General features: G+C 43.1%; 1 protein-coding gene across 2 annotated transcripts in view; it reads right to left on the bottom strand.

The window, feature by feature from the left end:
• LOC117449127 (fatty acyl-CoA reductase 1-like) overlaps window positions 1-18096 on the bottom strand; it is a 57955-nt gene that overhangs the window by 22880 nt on the left and 16979 nt on the right. The gene's annotated exons all lie outside the window — the stretch shown is intronic.

Genomic DNA, 18096 nt, shown 5'->3' with positions numbered 1-18096 from the left:
TTCGGTGGGGAGAGAGTTCCAGAGGGTGGGGGATGCCACACTGAAGGCTCTGTCACCAAAAGTCCGCAAATAACTCTGTTACCTCTAATCATTATGTTTGTATAATGTAGTTAGCTCCGTGTGTTGCTGCTAGCATACATAACACCTGACGTGGAAACGTTACTCGTGGATGGGGCTACAGAGCTACTAGAAAGACAGTCGAACCCGGTGCATTCCTCCGTCTGGATGTGGAGCACTTTTGCTAAATGTTTAGACAAATAGCTCGTGTTACCGCCCTTACATGCTAAACTCTTATTCCACTTTTGGTAACGAGCATTGTCCACATCGAGACGGGTAAAGTTTAACCACCTCGGAGCGCGTTCTCTCCGCCATCTCCCACGTGTGTGTGTTGCTGCATGTTGCAGCTGCCCGTGTGTAAACTGCCCCGCCCCCTCGCAAGCAGGCGGGGGAGAGAAAGATCGAAAATACATCAGACGCATTTGTTTGTCTTTTTGCATATTAGAAACGAGTTGGCGACACTAAGACTGCAATATAATGTCTTTGTAGCAATAATACATAACATATATTTTTTAAATGTCTCCAGTACCGATACAAAGACCAATAAAGTTAGAGCTTAACGGGGCGTAAAACACACGTGATGACGTCACCAACGAATCGACGACTGAATTAGTTGGCAACTAATTTGGTAATCGATTTTAATCGATTAAGTCGATTAGTTGTTGCACCCCTAGTTGGGAGGGTTACTTTGTAAATGTAATCAGTTACTGATTACTGATTACATGGCTCTAAAAGTAATCCGAATACAGTTACGTGTCTTAAAAAAGACACGTAATCAGATTAGTTTTAGATTACTTTCTTTTTCCATCACAGATGTATGTTTTGGTGAACAGGAGACACAAAAAGCAAAAGAAAACTGAACGTGTTTTACTGTTCTAATGGTTTATCAAGAGCACAACTGAAACATCACATCTAACGATGTACCAACATAATACACGTTTTGGGGATGCAGCTTGGGATGTGAGAAGTGAGGGACACGGCTTAGAACGGGCGTGTCGCCTTCTGTCCTGCCAGTGTTGGCAGGACATGAATTAAAATGTCGAACTCGGACTTCATTTTAAGGACATGTCGGCCAGGGATTTAGAGCTATATTTGTTTAAGCACCGGATTGGCAAAACAGGAGAGTGTGTGCACCAGTCTGCCTTGATCTATGAATTCATGTCCGTGACACTCACAGTATCTGCTGCCCACAGCTGTTTTATAGAAGGAACACCTCCTTCACTTCATGACCTCTCTGCAGCGCCAGGAGGCAGCGGGAGGGTTAACTCAGCCTCTGAGAAGACGAGCGCGCCGCGCAGTGCCTTTCACGCACCGCCTTTCACGCACCGCCTTTCACGCACCGCCTTTCACGCACCGCCTTTCACGCACCGCCTTTCACGCACCGCCTTTCACGCACCGCCTTTCACGCACCGCCTTTCACGCACCGCCTTCACTGTGTTTACCTTCAGAAATAATCATTAGTAAGGCTAAAGAGCGACCGCAGGCTGATGTGTTTTAACCACACACACACACACACACACACACACACGTGATTTAAACGCAGACTTTTGTTCCTCCATGTTTTGTTGTTATTGTTTCACTGAGCGAGCGGATTTTCTTTCAAACGCTTTTTTGGCCCATCTGCGGCGGTAATAGGTTTTGTGCGCTGTGATGATTCGGCTGTACCTTTAGTAATGAATATTAAATGTTGAGAGGAAATCTTTCCACCAATAATTCCAATAAGTAATCCAAAATGTATTCACTTCAGGTTTACGAAAGTAACTGTAATCAGATTACTCGTTTTTCAAATGTAACGCGAGCTGAATACAGTTACTTGATTTTTGTATTCTGATTACGTAACGCCGTTACATGTATTCCGTTACAACCCAACCCTGTATATATATTTATATTATTCTAAACATCACTCTGCACTTTGTTATTTTTCACTTCTAGTTATAACTGAATGTTGGTGTCCTACTCTGTGCAAAGACAATAAAGTTGAATCGAATCTAATCTGACCGTTTGCTTTAAAAAAAAAAAGGGAAACATTTATTTTCTGTTGATGAACTAACCATTATTCTAAATATCTGTAGTCCCCGAGTGAGGCATGCATTTCAGCAGACCACGAGATGTGTTGCTGTTTGCACTAGCAGCTCTGTATCAGCCGTATCAGTTCAAGGATGCAGGTTTAGAAGTACGACACTTTGAGCTGATAACAGGCCATTCAGGAGATAACTCATCAGATCATTCCCTGAAGGACTTTCTTTCATCATATGATCATTTTCAAAATGACAACATTACTAAGACATATTTGCAACGGTTTTAAATACAACACACATGTCTAGATTTTGTGAGCATGTGCAGATGTCTTCTTCACTTTGCGTTGGAAATAATGATCAGGAAACTCTTGCCCCATTTCTCTGCACGACAGGAATACTGGTGTGGTCAGGTAGGGTTGAATTACAGTTGACATGATTTGTGAATAAAACAATGATGGGCTGGACGAAAAGCTAAAACAGGTTTGGCATTTCTTTTGAAACCTTGAGGATAAAAGAGCAGCATACTGCCTGCAGACTGTGCAGCATACTGCCTGCAGACTGTACAGCATACTGCCTGCAGACTGTGCAGCATACTGCCTGCAGACTGTGCAGCATACTGCCTGCAGACTGTGCAGCATACTGCCTGCAGACTGTGCAGCATACTGCCTGCAGACTGTGCAGCATACTGCCTGCAGACTGTGCAGCATACTGCCTGCAGACTGTGCAGCATACTGCCTGCAGACTGTGCAGCATACTGCCTGCAGACTGTGCAGCATACTGACTGCAGACTGTGCATCATGCCTGCAGACTGTGCAGCATACTGCCTGCAGACTGTGCAGCATACTGCCTGCAGACTGTGCAGCATACTGACTGCAGACTGTGCAGCATACTGCCTGCAGACTGTGCAGCATACTGACTGCAGACTGTGCAGCATACTGACTGCAGACTGTGCAGCATACTGCCTGCAGACTGTGCAGCATACTGCCTGCAGACTGTGCAGCATACTGCCTGCAGACTGTGCAGCATACTGCCTGCAGACTGTGCAGCATACTGCCTGCAGACTGTGCAGCATACTGCCTGCAGACTGTGCAGCATACTGCCTGCAGACTGTGCAGCATACTCCCTGCAGACTGTACAGCATACTACCTGCAGACTGTACAGCATACTGACTGCAGACTGTGCAGCAGACTGCCTGCAGACTGTACAGCAGACTGCCTGCAGACTGTACAGCATACTGCCTGCAGACTGTGCAGCATACTGCCTGCAGACTGTACAGCAGACTGCCTGCAGACTGTACAGCAGACTGCCTGCAGACTGTACAGCATACTGCCTGCAGACTGTGCAGCATACTGCCTGCAGACTGTGCAGCATACTGCCTGCAGACTGTACAGCATACTGCCTGCAGACTGTGCAGCATACTGCTTACAGACTGAACAGCATACTGCCTGCAGACTGTGCAGCATACTGCCTGCAGACTGTGCAGCATACTGACTGCAGACTGTACAGCACTCCCTAAAGTTAAATTAATAATCTTCTGTTATTCTTTGCCCGAGCAGTGGCAGAAACAAAGCTCATGCACATCACAGTTAAACCTGTTATTCAGCTCTCACACCGACATACTGCATGTGTAAAGCTCCTCAGCACACACTCCAGGTTCAGTCAGTGGGTGTTTCTCAATGTCGAGTACGCTTGCTTGGTAGCACATGTCTTCCGAGTCACTTGCTTCAGAAGCGAGGCAAGAATACTTCCTGGCATTCGGAAAACGAAGAGTGGAACAGGCTAGCAGGTGTGCGTCATATGAGAGGCCCCGCCTTACATTTTCCGCCACAGATTTGGGGAAATTGGTCCGTGCGCAAAGCATTGTGGGGATTGTAAGACCGCGGAGTCTACACATGTGCAGCCTCAAAATGTCTCGCTACGAAGTACGCCGGGCTCGGTAGAATTTCAAGTATGCTGGACATTGGAACAGTCCTTCTGCGGCACTCGATGACGTAGCATGCTTGAAATAGTGGCTCTGGAGCAGCTTTACTCGAGATTGACTAAGCCAGTGGCTAAGGAGATACAGTGGGGAAAAAAAGTATTTAGTCAGCCACCAATTGTGCAAGTTCTCCCACTTAAAAAGATGAGAGGCCTGTCATTTTCATCCTAGGTATACCTCAACTATGAGAGACAAAATGAGGGAAAACAAATCCAGAACATCACATTGTCTGATTTTTAAAGAATTGATTTGCAAATTATGGTGGAAAATAAGTATTTGGTCAATAACAAAAGTTCATCTCAATACTTAAGCAATAGCTCACGACAGGCCGTGGTATATGCTCATTATATCACAGCTAAGGGGCGTCCCTTAGCTGTGATATAATGAGCATATATCATTAGTTTTTATTAGTAAATAATGATGTTCAAAATAAAATAGTCCCTCCGTTGCCTTCTGCGCGAAACATAGTGCGAGGTGGTTGCAATGCAACAACACTAACAGCTAGCAAACATATTAGACAGAGAGCGTTGATCCATTATTTGGCTATTTATTTACATTCATTTGTATGTTGCCGTTTATTGTGCAGCCATTGAAAACCTGTCCAGCATCAGTAGCATGGCTTACGTGGTTACTTGTATAGGCTGAGGTTGTTCTAGGCTGTTGCTTGGCGTGGTGAGAATATTGCTCCACTTTCTCCGGTCCCCGAGATTGGGCTTACAGTAGCTCTAGAGAGAGCTTTCGCACCTGTGGCCACTAACGGTCATCATGTCTCCGCTTTGTTTCAAGACCCGCATCAAAAAGCTTTTGAATGGTGGTACTTTTCCCGTTGGTCTACGTGCTCTTCACGTAGCTCTGCATGTCGTCGTTTAGGTGCTTTTTTTTCTGGAGATAGGCACTGCTCAATCCACTCCTCCATAGTAAGACCCCCCGGAGGTCGAAGTTAATCTTAAATGTTTCCATCTTATGCTTTGTAAGTTTGTTCCGTAACGGAAGAAATGTAAACATATTTATAAAACTGACAAGTCAAATCAAGCAATCTGATTGGCCGATAGTATTTTTGCGGACCTCTTTGATTACAGATTTGAAAACATTGTTGCTTGCTTTAAAAGTAGCACAATTCATTATGTCAAACCTTGGAAAGTATCTAGGGCAGGCAGTTTGCTTTTCAGCCCAACGGTATACTGTTTTTCTCAGACGCGGAGGGATACTGACTTGTTACTTAGAATTCTACCCGTGGTATACGCTCAGTATATCACGGCTAAGAACCAATCAGATTGCTTGATTTGACTTGTCCGTTTTATAATTTATTATATACCCTTTGTTGGCAATGACAGAGGTCAAACGTTTTCTGTAAGTCTTCACAAGGTTTTCACATTCCTCCATGCAGATCTCCTCTAGAGCAGTGATGTTTTGGGGCTGTCGCTGGGCAACACGGACTTTCAACTCCCTCCAAAGATTTTCTATGGGGTTGAGATCTGGAGACTGGCTAGGCCACTCCAGGACCTTGAAATGCTTCTTACGAAGCCACTCCTTTGTTGCCCGGGCGGTGTGTTTGGGATCATTGTCATGCTGAAAGACCCAGCCACGTTTCATCTTCAATGCCCTTGCTGATGGAAGGAGGTTGTCACTCAAAATCTCACGATACATGGCCCCATTCATTCTTTCCTTTACACGGATCAGTCGTCCTGGTCCCTTTGCAGAAAACCAGCCCCAAAGCATGATGTTTCCACCCCCATGTTTCACAGTAGGTATGGTGTTCTTTGGATGCAACTCAGCATTCTTTCTCCTCCAAACACGTCTAGTTGAGTTTTTACCAAAAAGTTCTATTTTGGTTTCATCTGACATTCTCCCAATCCTCTTCTGGATCATCTAAATGCTCTCTAGCAAACTTCAGACGGGCCTGGACATGTACTGGCTTAAGCAGGGGACACGTCTGGCACTGCAGGATTTGAGTCCCTGGCGGCGTAGTGTGTTACTGATGGTAGCCTTTGTTACTTTGGTCGCAGCTCTCTGCAGGTCATGGACTAGGTCCCCCCGTGTGGTTCTGGGATCTTTGCTCACCGTTCTTGTGATCACTTTGACCCCACGGGGTGAGATCTTGCGTGGAGCCCCAGATCGAGGGAGATTATCAGTGGTCTTGAATGTCTTCCATTTTCTAATAATTGCTCCCACAGTTGATTTCTTCACACCAAGCTGCTCACCTATTGCAGATTCAGTCTTCCCAGCCTGGTGCAGGTCTACCATTTTGTTTCTGGTGTCCTTTGACAGCTCTTTGGTCTTGGCCATAGTGGAGTTTGGAGTGTGACTGTTTGAGGTTGTGGACAGGTGTCTTTTATACTGATAACGAGTTCAAACAGGTGCCATTAATACAGTTAACGAGTGGAGGACAGAGGAGGCTCTTAAAGAAGAAGTTACAGGTCTGTGAGAGCCAGACATCTTGTTTGTTTGTCGGTGACCAAATACTTATTTTCCGAGGAATTTACCAATTAATTCATTAAAAATCCTACAATGTGATTTCCTGGATTGTTTCCCCCCATGCTGTCTCTCATAGTTGAAGTGTACCTAGGATGAAAATTACAGGCCTCTCTCATCTTTTTAAGTGGGAGAACTTGCACAATTGGTGGATGACTAAATGCTTTTTTGCCCCACTGTATGTCTGAGAAAGGAACAATAATAATTCATAATTAAGCCCCGTGTTTTGTTATGAAGCTGGCATTCAGGAAGATGGATGATCTTGTTTACAGTAACTGCAGATTGATCAACAAAGTAACCTTTAGTTAACTAAACCAGATTCCTACTGACGGGTAGTTTGACTTCTTCCAGTGTGATGTTATTAAAGTAGCTTCCCCAACACTGTATGATAAACATGTCCTTTTCTGAATATAATAACTTGATATGTTTATGTTACATTTGAATTACAAACTGTACATGGTGGAACAGTTCAATGACAACCAGGCTACATGACACAACATTTTCACATGATTACATTCAAAACCGTACCCTGTGCTCCATGGGGGCTCCTGGTACATTTCTCCATATGTTCTGGGAATGCCCGCCTGTTGCTCGCTTTTGGAACGGGGTCTCCTCTAAGTTGCACGACATATTTTCTTTGACTGTACCTGTATCTGTGTCTCTTTTAAATGACTTATCTCAGCTGCCGGCTACTGGGTACCAGAAAAGACCTCTCTATGCTGGCCTTACGGCTGCCAAGAAATTGGTTGCTATGAGGTGGAAACAACCCGACAAGCTCTCAGTGACCTGCTGGTTACTGACGTTTCTTGACGTAGTCTACATGGAACTGTCCACTGCACGCGTGATTGGAGTTAAGGAGTCCAATATCGGTTTATGGGTGTCGACAGCTGAAAAATGTAAGGAGCGGATCCAGCTATCTTCACTGATATAGTTGTTTGACGTCATTGGTCGTGAGAGGTCCTGGGATTGGGGGTGGGAGGGTTTTCTTTCCTTAGTTTTGTCCTCTTGTCTGATTGTTGTTATTGTTTGTTTTTTCTGTATTTTGTGTAATTTGTGTTGTGATTGTACATTGCATTTTACTAAATTTGTGTGAATAAAAACATTTGATCAACAACAAAAAAATGATTACATTCAAAACCGTTTCCAATCTGTATAAATAATAAAGAAGAACTTTAGCCTTCCTTTATCAAAACTGCTTTTAATATTTAGCATGTTTTTACATAGGATTAGGGGTGTAACGGTATCCGTATTCGTCCCGTACCGTCACGGTTCGGACGTCACGGTTCGGCACATGCAGTCACACGGCGAATACGCCTTTTTTTTAACGAGTGAGAAAAAAGTCTGTCCTTCAGGGCAGTATCCACTACACTATTTATAATCCAGGGGGCGGTATTGTGCCTAAAAGCTGTTTGCCAGCCGCCCTTAAACAACAAATGAAGAACAAGAAGAAACACAACAACAAAACGAACTAAATACAAGAAGAAGACAAGTTAGAATGGTGAGTTCAGATAACACACAGGAGCTAGAACCCACCTGCTTCTTTTAAATCAGCTGTGTGGGAACATTTCGGGTTCCCTGTGGACTACAATAACGATGAAGTGTGCGAGTGGTGGATCCGACGAGAACGGTGTGTCGGCGTTGTTCGATAGCGGTGCGGTATGCTAATGGGACACACGCCAAACATGCTAAATCATATCAGAAGGGATCACCCAGATTTGCCAATCACCGGAGCCCGGCAAAAGACAACAGCAGTTCAACAGCTGATCCCCGCTGTTTTTAAGAAGCCAATAGACGTGAGAGCTGTGAAACCAAAATAAATAACGGAAGATTTTGGCATATGTTTTTCAACGACTTTGCACTCTTGAAACACTTTCTTATTATTTATGATGTAAGACATTCTTTTTAGTTTTACAGCTTGATGAAACCTTTTTGTTTGACATCAGCCATTATAGATAATATGGCCATCTGAGTGTGTGTGGTACTCTTTATGGTTTGTTTTTAACTGTTTAATACAGTTAATTATTCAAAATGTCAGAGTTCCTTATTTTGAGACTGAAACTTGCACTACTGTTCAAAAATAAATAACAACAAACCTGGAATTATGCATTTGGGACTTTTTTTTGCTTTTTCTTGTTGTACAGAACCGTGACCTCCAAACCGAGGTACGAACCGAACCGTGACTTCTGTGAACCGTTACACCCCTACATGGGATACATCACATAAAGTGATATATTTCAATCAAGCTTAGCTCGCCGGCTGAGAGCACACCAATATTAAACAGTAGTGTAGAATGAGATTGATTAGCAAGAATCCATTGCAAAACCTAGATTAGAGTGGTACAAGAATGAGTCCATAACCCAGAAATGAGTCAGCTTGAACATGTGTTTGGTTAGAAGCCTGACATAAGGTCTGTGTTTAAGTAGACTAAAGGCTGAAGACATTTTAACATTTGGTCCTACGACATAAAATACGCCAAAAAATTCCCCACACAAATGTCTGAAGCCTCGATGTGTCAGGTGAATCATGGAACTTCACTACAATTGACTTCATTTCTGGTATTGTGACTTTCGCTGCACAGTGCACTGTGAGTGGACACCTGCTCAGGCTGCTGCATATATCTGAGCCAAGGGGCCGCCCAGCTGTACACCATCACTCCCCCACCCAGGCTGTACACCATCACACCCCCACCCAGGCTGTACACCATCACTCCCCCACCCAGGCTGTACACCATCACACCCCCACCCAGGCTGTACACCATCACTCCCCCACCCAGGCTGTACACCATCACTCCCCCACCCAGGCTGTACACCATCACACCCCCACCCAGGCTGTACACCATCACTCCCCCACCCAGGCTGTACACCATCACTCCCCCACCCAGGCTGTACACCATCACTCCCCCACCCAGGCTGTACACCATCACTCCCCCACCCAGGCTGTACACCATCACACCCCCACCCAGGCTGTACACCATCACTCCCCCACCCAGGCTGTACACCATCACTCCCCCACCCAGGCTGTACACCATCACTCCCCCACCCAGGCTGTACACCATCACTCCCCCACCCAGGCTGTACACCATCACTCCCCCACCCAGGCTGTACACCATCACTCCCCCACCCAGGCTGTACACCATCACTCCCCCACCCAGGCTGTACACCATCACTCCCCCACCCAGGCTGTACCCATCACTCCCCCACCCAGGCTGTACACCATCACTCCCCCACCCAGGCTATACACCATCACTCCCCCACCCAGGCTGTACACCATCACACCCCCACCCAGGCTGTACACCATCACTCCCTCACCCAGGCTGTACACCATCACACCCCCACCCAGGCTGTACACTATCACTCCCCCACCCAGGCTGTACACCATCGCTATCTGTCACCATCGCTACATCGCTGCATGACTGCAGGCAGCTTTGAATGCACTCACAAGGTGGGGGAAATAATAAGTCACAGATAAATCTAGCCCAGTGAGGGAAGCTTTTGGACAATATGTCTGCAGACCCTTAATAGTCCTGATGTATATATAATGGTGAATTAAAGGCTTGTTGTGTGCATTTATCTGGTCATTTATCTAATTGTATACAATGCTGTGATGAGCTGAACATATGCTGCACACTGTGCGTTGTGATTGGAAGCCATTGGTATAGAAGTTTGTAGTGATGTGTCGGTCGCGAACGAGCCGGTGCAAAGAGCCGGCTCTTTTAAGTGAACGACGGTAATACAAGTAATACAAGACAGAATGATATGATGATCTCCGCGCTACGGGTGCTCCGTGCATGCATGTAATATCCAAGGATTAGAGACTGTTGGATGCTGCTGTTTGGAGCATTGCAATATATTTATTTTCACTATGTTATTTATGATTATCTTTAGGCTCAGCTGTTGCTGTCTTTTTTTCTTTAGTTAATACTGAAATAGAGCCCTGCTGTTTTGTTAAGGTTTTTTTCTTTAAATATCATTTTAAAATGTCGATAGAGTAGCTGTCCTTTTTCTAAATGTCTATGCTTAAGTTTTTATAGGTGTTGCCATCTGCTTTGTGTGGCGTGGTTCTACAAGCAAGTCAGTGCATGCACTGGGTGGTCTCAGAGGGTCTGTAAATGCAATGAAAACATTTGGCCACAGCAAATCATTTATATTAAACATGTCATTTTTACTTTTGAATACTTCAGTACAAAGGATGTCTTGAATAATGTAAGTGATATATGTGTACACATATAAATCATTAGTCAAAACAGGGCTACATTTGATTGAATTAAAAAGGTATAATATGTGGTAAACTGAAGAGCCGTTTGGGAGCCGAAAGAGCCGGCTCTTCTTGGTGAGCCGAGCCAAATGATCCGGCTCGTTTGGCGAAGGACCGGAAACCCAGAGTTTTCCCTGAAGTTAGCTCGCTAAGTGAAAATCCGGCTTTGTAGTACAGGCCTCTGGTGTCTCATGTTATTGTGTTCTTCAATGCAAGCAGCAGCCAGATAAAGCTGAAGTCAGGGCGTGTGTTGTCCTGCACAACCTGATATTGACACACCGTCAGTACAAACATGTGACCACAGTCCTCGACATGTGCTGCTCAATTACTGGGTTTTACAGAGATGCAACAAATACCTCGGACAGGATGAGACCAACCCAAATGAAACTAATCAGGATTATTTCAACTTCTTTTTGTTGGCCGTCATCTCTGTAAGCACAGCACTCACAATGATAATGAGAGCATCAAGTAGACAACGTTTGTATGTCAGAAATGTATACTGTACATTAGGGGTGTAACGGTATCCGTATTCGTCCCGTACCGTCACGGTTCGGACGTCGCGGTTCGGCACATGCAGTCACACGGCGAATACGCCTTTTTTTACAAGTGGGAAAAAAGTCTGTAACTCAGGGCAGTATTACACTATATATAATCCAGGGGGCGGTATTGCACCTAAAAGCCAGCCGCCCGTAAATAACAAATGAAGAACAAGAACAAAACACAACAAAACGAACACAATACATGAAGAAGAAAAGTTAGTAGCTACGGCGAGTTCACACAACACTCAGGAGCTAGAAGACCCACCTGCTTCTTTTAAATCAGCTGTGTGGGAACATTTCGGGTTCCCTGTGGACTACAACAATGATGGGGTGCGAGTTGTGGATCGGACGAGGATGGTGTGTCGGCGTTGTTCGACAGCGGTGCGGTATGCTCGTGGTAACACGTCAAACATGCTCAATCACATCCGAGTCAGTCTCAGTCCCCAGCGAGAGGGTTTTCTCGACGGCAGGTGACATAGTTACCGCCAACAGATCTGCCCTCACTGCTGACAACGTAGACTAACTCATCTTTCTGAAGAACAACTTGAAAATAGAGTAAAGCTTGAGTACCTTTATTTATGCATAATGGCCTCACACACTCACAAGTTAATTGCACATGTTAGACATTGCTCCTAAAGGTAAAGATTTTATTTTGTTTTATATTTATCATTGTATTTATTTTATATTTTGACATCAGGAGATGTTATACAGTTCTGTATTGCCTTTTATTGATTGTGATTGAAACACTTTATTATTATTTATTTTAATATTATAATATTATATATTTAATATTATATTAATATTTTCTTTTTAGTTGTACAGCTTATTTAACCTTTTGGTTTGACATCAGCCATTATACATAATATGGCCATCTGTGTGTTACTGTTTGTGGTTTGTTTTTAACTGTGTAATACAGTTAATGATTCCAAATGTTAGAGTTCCTTATTTCCATACCAAAACTTGCACGACTGTTACAAATAAATAACAGCAAAAGAATATTATGCATTTGGGACTTTTTTTTGCTTTTCCTTGTTGTACCGAACCCGTACCGAACCGTGACCCCCAAACCGAGGTCTGAACCGAACCGTGACTTCTGTGAACCGTTACACCCCTACTGTACATGTTAATAAACTTAACATGTATTCATTTGGATTAAGAATAAGTGCCAGTTGTTAAGGTAATGTCACATTAAGTGGCAGGACTACACCAGGGCTCAGATTTCCTCCTGCTGCCTTGTCTACGAACTCAGTGTCCATGTTTGAGAAAACAAACTCAATTTGGTCATGAACTAACTGAAGAGGGAATCTTTTGGATTTGGTTTTAATTGTGTAAGTAATTCTTACAAAATGTTGTAAATAAATCTTAAATAAGATAAATTATGTAATGATCATACATCTTGATACACAAAGCTGGGGTCCTGTGTATGTCACTGCAGTTGTGTTTATGTGAACCAATGCAGAACTGGGACAGGTCAAATCTGTTTCTGAACGTCTCTGACAGATGACATTAACCCTCTGGAGTCGGTGGACGCGCCGGCGCGTCCAGGTGCGCATCATTTTACGTAATTAATCATATATTTTCGATTATAAGGAGTAGAAACATGATTCAGATATCCGCGGAATCGCTGGAAGGGTAGCTTTCCAGCGGTATCTCCTGTGAGACTGTAACCAGGGCACAGCAGCCAATATGGCCGCTCAAAGCAGCTTGACTTTACACTGTGTGGTAGGGCTGTGCAATTTAATCGATCTTGCGATATATATCGATATTTAGTTTTCCGAGAAAGTATCGATATTTCAGCCGCGGGTATCGATACATTAAGTCTGATAACTGTGTTCGTTATACTCGCGTCCAGGAGAGAAGCTTTAACAAGGAGACTGATTGAGTCTCTGAGAATGTTCAAATGTATACTTTAATTAATAAAAAGTGCAGTAATGTTACAAGCAGAAGATGGTTCAGTCAGAAAAACAGCTGTGTTCTGGCTCTCGTGAGCGAAGGGAAGAGAGCGAGCTCCACCTTTCCAGCTGTTAAATATCCTCTGCTGAATCCTCCCTGTGGGCCGGTTGGCGCTGCTGGGGATCGGCCCTCCACGTCTCCAATGTTCGTTGTTGCGCATTACAGAGGATTCAGACATTGCACATTAAATATATAACTAAACACGCCTTTTCTCCTCCTTATCTCTTTCATGACTTTTCATTTAAAACGCTGTAATCAATACTCCAAAAATACCTCACGGCTGGTATCATTTCCGGTAGTTCCGAATGTTGTCTCATGCTACCCACGTCTGTAAACAAACTTATTCAAATAAACTGTACCTTCATTTAATATTCAGCAATAATAATATCTCGACGTCTATACAGTAGTTGTAGTGTTGAAATCAGTAGGTTTCGGTGTGCAACACTCCGTGTCATATCGCTACTAAATTCACCTCTATAGGAAATTGTATATTAGCCACATGCTAAATGCTAACCGGAGATGAAGGATTTTCAGAATAAAAGCTCAACAACTGGTTGTGCACAACAACTTCTGGTTTTTCAGTATAAAACATCATTTAAACTGACGGTATGTTTAAGGTACTTTATGCCATCAAAACATTGATTTTAATTTCTAACAAGTCCCATTCAAATCCCCCGTGTTCCGCCACCTGCTGCACCTTTTCATTCTCCATTGTCCATTGTGATACTGCACTTTACAGCTAGAGTTTGCACTGTTTCAATAAATGAAATTAATTTTCTCACCACATCTTTTGATTCATTTTGTCCAGCATTTGCAAGCTGGAGACTCTCTGTCAGAGCCATATATTGTATAATTGATGCTTTCAGTTTTCAGTTGAATTAATTCAATCCAAGTCAATGGAACACTCACAAGATGTCACCAAAATCCCACTGTCCCTTTAAAATCTTTCAGAAAATGATATAAGTGTATCGAATTATATCGAATCGTATCGAATCGTATCGTTGGCTGAATATCGTGATATATATCGTATCGTTGGCTGAATATCGTGTATCGTATCGTATCGTGAGATTAGTGTATCGCCACAGCCCTACTGTGTGGGATTGGTGGATTCGTGTGTCCGTCAAGGAAATCTCAGCCGGCAGCCATCATGGTCTGAAATGACCAATGGACATCGAGAAATCACTAAGGGCCTACCCACCAAGTAAACAAAACATAAACCACGTGTCTCCCATCAGTTTACGTCTGTGAGGAAAGAGAGAGAGAGAGACAGAGAAAATGGCTAAAAAAAACTTTACAGTTGCCGACTTCGCTAGAGATTGTTTTCGCTAGCAGCAGTGAAGATAGAGCCTCAGATGTTCAGAACCTGAAGTCTTCGACTCTTCTGAAGAAGAAGAACACAAAGACAACAACAAGGATCCATTTGGACATGGGTAAGTGTAAATATTACAGTAATAGTGTACTGGCAATGTGTGGGGAATACCGCGAAAATGAACAATAGGTTTATTGATATATATTTTTTATCGATAGTCATGAACTTTTTCTTGGGACAAAATAGACTCCATTAGCAAACGTTTAGTCTGTGTTAACGTTATTTTGGTGTGTAAAAGTGAGATTACATGTGTAGATGATTAAATTAATCATTTATTCGTCCCACAACGGAGACATTTACAGTGACATGTTTTTGTCATCGATTGTTTTATCATACTGTTCTGTACAGATGAGACTGTCATAGATTTATTTATGTGTGCCTGTTATTATTTTACCGTCCTGTACAGATGAGACTTTGTAATCAGATGTAGCCTATGTATATGTGTGTCTGTGATTTTATACTGAATGTAAAGTAACTGGAAATACCTGTGTGTGTGTGTGTGTGTGTGTGTGTGTGTGTGTGTGTGTGTGTGTGTGTGTGTGTGTGTGTGTGTGTGAGAGAGAGATCGAGAAAGACTCCTTCTGCAACCTCCCAAACTTTCTTTTTATGTGTGCATTGTTATTTGTGCTTGAGCAACATTTTACTTGAACTTTATTTCAATGAAATTAGTTGTAATTGTTGTCCTACATTTGTATTTGTTTTACAGAGATGTTTCACAACTGTCTGGGCCTAGTGGCCCAGAGGCGGCGTTTATCCAGCAGCCACAACATCCATCTGTGCCGGCCCCCAGGTCAAGATCTACTGTGGCTCAAGGGCCTTCACCAGAGCCATCACCACCAAGGACCAGCAGACCAGCATCACTACAGCAGCCTCCACCTCCATCTGCGGCTGCCACCAGGTCAAGATGCACCTCAGCACAAAGGCTCCACCACAGCCATCACCTTCAACCCAGCCAGCAAGGAGGTCTTGTGGAGGTCTCGTATAGCACTTGTACACCCCACCTACACAGCAGCCCATGCACCATCACCCCCACCTACATAGCAGCCAGACCCACTGTCTTGGAAGACAGACAAAGACCTTGACACTGTCTTGACATTTATAATGAATAGTTGGTTGAAAGTTCTGATGTTCAATATTGTAAATAGTTAGATTTTCCAGTTTCTTATATTTATATAAATAGTTGGTTGGAAAAAAAAGGTTGAATGCTCAATTTGTATTTGTACACATCACATGAACCTTGGTATGTAATATGAAGTCATTATTCAGTCCTGATGTATCTCAGTCCCTGCTGTGGTGAAAGTAGAGTGATAAACACCTGTTTTACTCAAAATTCGAATTACTTTTTTTTCATTTTAGACATGAATTACACATTTATATACAGTGTAATTCAAATAGTTCACTGCTTTTGTGATCCTAAGACTTTGGTAACCAAATCTAAAACACCAAAACATTTCGATCACATGAGTAAATGTGTGTTTTCACAAGAGTTTTGAAGATTTTCCGAAAATCGGATTTCACATTTTAAGCTTTTGAGCTACTTATCTCATCAAACAGTGCTCTAAGGTGAGTAATTTGCATATATAGCAAGACCAGACATTGTCCTGAACATTTTGATATTTATCACATGGGGTGCCATGTTAGAAGAAATACATTTAAAAGGGGATTTAAGAAAACGTCAAAAATTCGAGAAAATACCCTTAGACTCCAGAGGGTTAAAGCATATCAGCAAGGACTAAGAGGTACGTTCTCATTTGGTTTCCATGGTATCAAACTGGAGGATCTGTAATCTTAAGCCTGAGCCGGGACCTGCCTTGGCCTTCATCCACTGTATCCTCCATTAGCTGTCTCTGAAGAGCTACTGCATCTCTCAGGCAGTCAGGACAGGCAGCACTTGATCCCTGATGCAACATATTCACTTTAAATAATTAATCTGACGGATTAGAATGCTTAAATTGAGCACATGTGGCTGAGATTAAACGGCCTGCAGAAAGAGTCTCACAAGAGCAATCCTTTCCGAAGAGCGTGAATACCCAACGACAAGCAAAGGGCAAGAAATGTGACATTTCCTTAAATCTCTACATCAAAACTAAATGTAGAGCAGGGAGATGCAAACCATTTGAATAAGTATCCATTTGCGATGTCATCTAACACAGAAAAAAAGATGTACTAGCAGAAAACATTAGAAATTCAAATTTCAAAATTCACAATGTCAGACCATGGCGATGGATGTATTCTCCAGGAACACCGAGAACACGATTCCAGTAAGAAATGCCAGCTGCCTGCTTATAGTGAAGTCACAATGCACCATCTCTGGTATGGGCATGTCTTCCAGGTCAAACCACACACACAAGTCAAACAGTACAAGAGGAATGTCATGGGACACCAACAGTAGCAACAACTGGAGTCTGAGTACTGAGACCTCAGAGAAGAGACTCAATCTGTTTTGTGTGTGGATCTGACAGTGGAGAAATTAACCCCTGAGGGGTTAACAATTATTTGTAGGCAGGAAAAAGCTTCTTAAATCTCTTACACTTTACAATAAATCAGAAATATATGTGTAACATGTTAATAGAATACATATATATATATATATATATATATCCTATTTAACTATTAATTTAGCACCTAAACCGGATGATGGCACCATTTCCCCCCCAGAACTGCCGTGTATTGCTGCAACATACATCACGCACTCATCTGCTCACCTGATGGAGTTGTTACATTAAGTATGAGACCCCCCCCCCCCCCCAACACTGTAACAGATTACTGTGAAGCTCGGCAGCACATCCAAAGAAAGACCGTCAGCAGCCTCGTCCTGAATGATCAGATAATGCTTACTCATAGGCGGCGCGTGAGGCTCAGGTTTGGCTAAATAACTTTCTATTACCTGACGCTGCCCGCCTCCGGCGTCTATAGAAAAGAGATCAACTCAGTGAAAGCACCGCCTGCTGACCAATCAGAGCTCAGTGTGCGGAGTTTAAATCTATCAAGTCATATTACAGGATAAAGGAAATACAGTTTAAACTGCCGTTGCAGAGAAGACACCGACGTGTCGCACTTATCATTCATATCACACTGATGTCACATCATCAATCAGATCATCGATCATATAATATCACAATATTTCCTTATCTGAGTCAGCTGAGCCGTATCTGGCCGTGCAACACTTACAGTGCCACATACTGTATGCAGAAGTATTATTTTAAGCAACACATTAAGTTGACGAAACACTCAACTCAAATGTAATTAAAGTCAGGTCCACTCGTGTCTTATGGGGCAGTATCATAAGACTGTTACGCTTTCAAACACTCGGTGGTTTATTTATTTTTTAACCAGTTGTTCTGTATTCACCTTGCAGGTGCAACTCTGTGGCTTGTATCCTGGATTATATGTGTAAATCATGGATGTTTAAAGTTCATATTTGTCTAATATTAGTTTACTTTTCATTAATGAAGT

This window comes from Pseudochaenichthys georgianus, chromosome 7 (genome assembly GCF_902827115.2).
Source record: "Pseudochaenichthys georgianus chromosome 7, fPseGeo1.2, whole genome shotgun sequence".
Classification (NCBI taxonomy): Eukaryota; Metazoa; Chordata; class Actinopteri; order Perciformes; family Channichthyidae; genus Pseudochaenichthys; species Pseudochaenichthys georgianus.
Note: the sequence above shows the minus strand (reverse complement) of the source record. Positions and strands in the feature narration are given on the sequence as shown.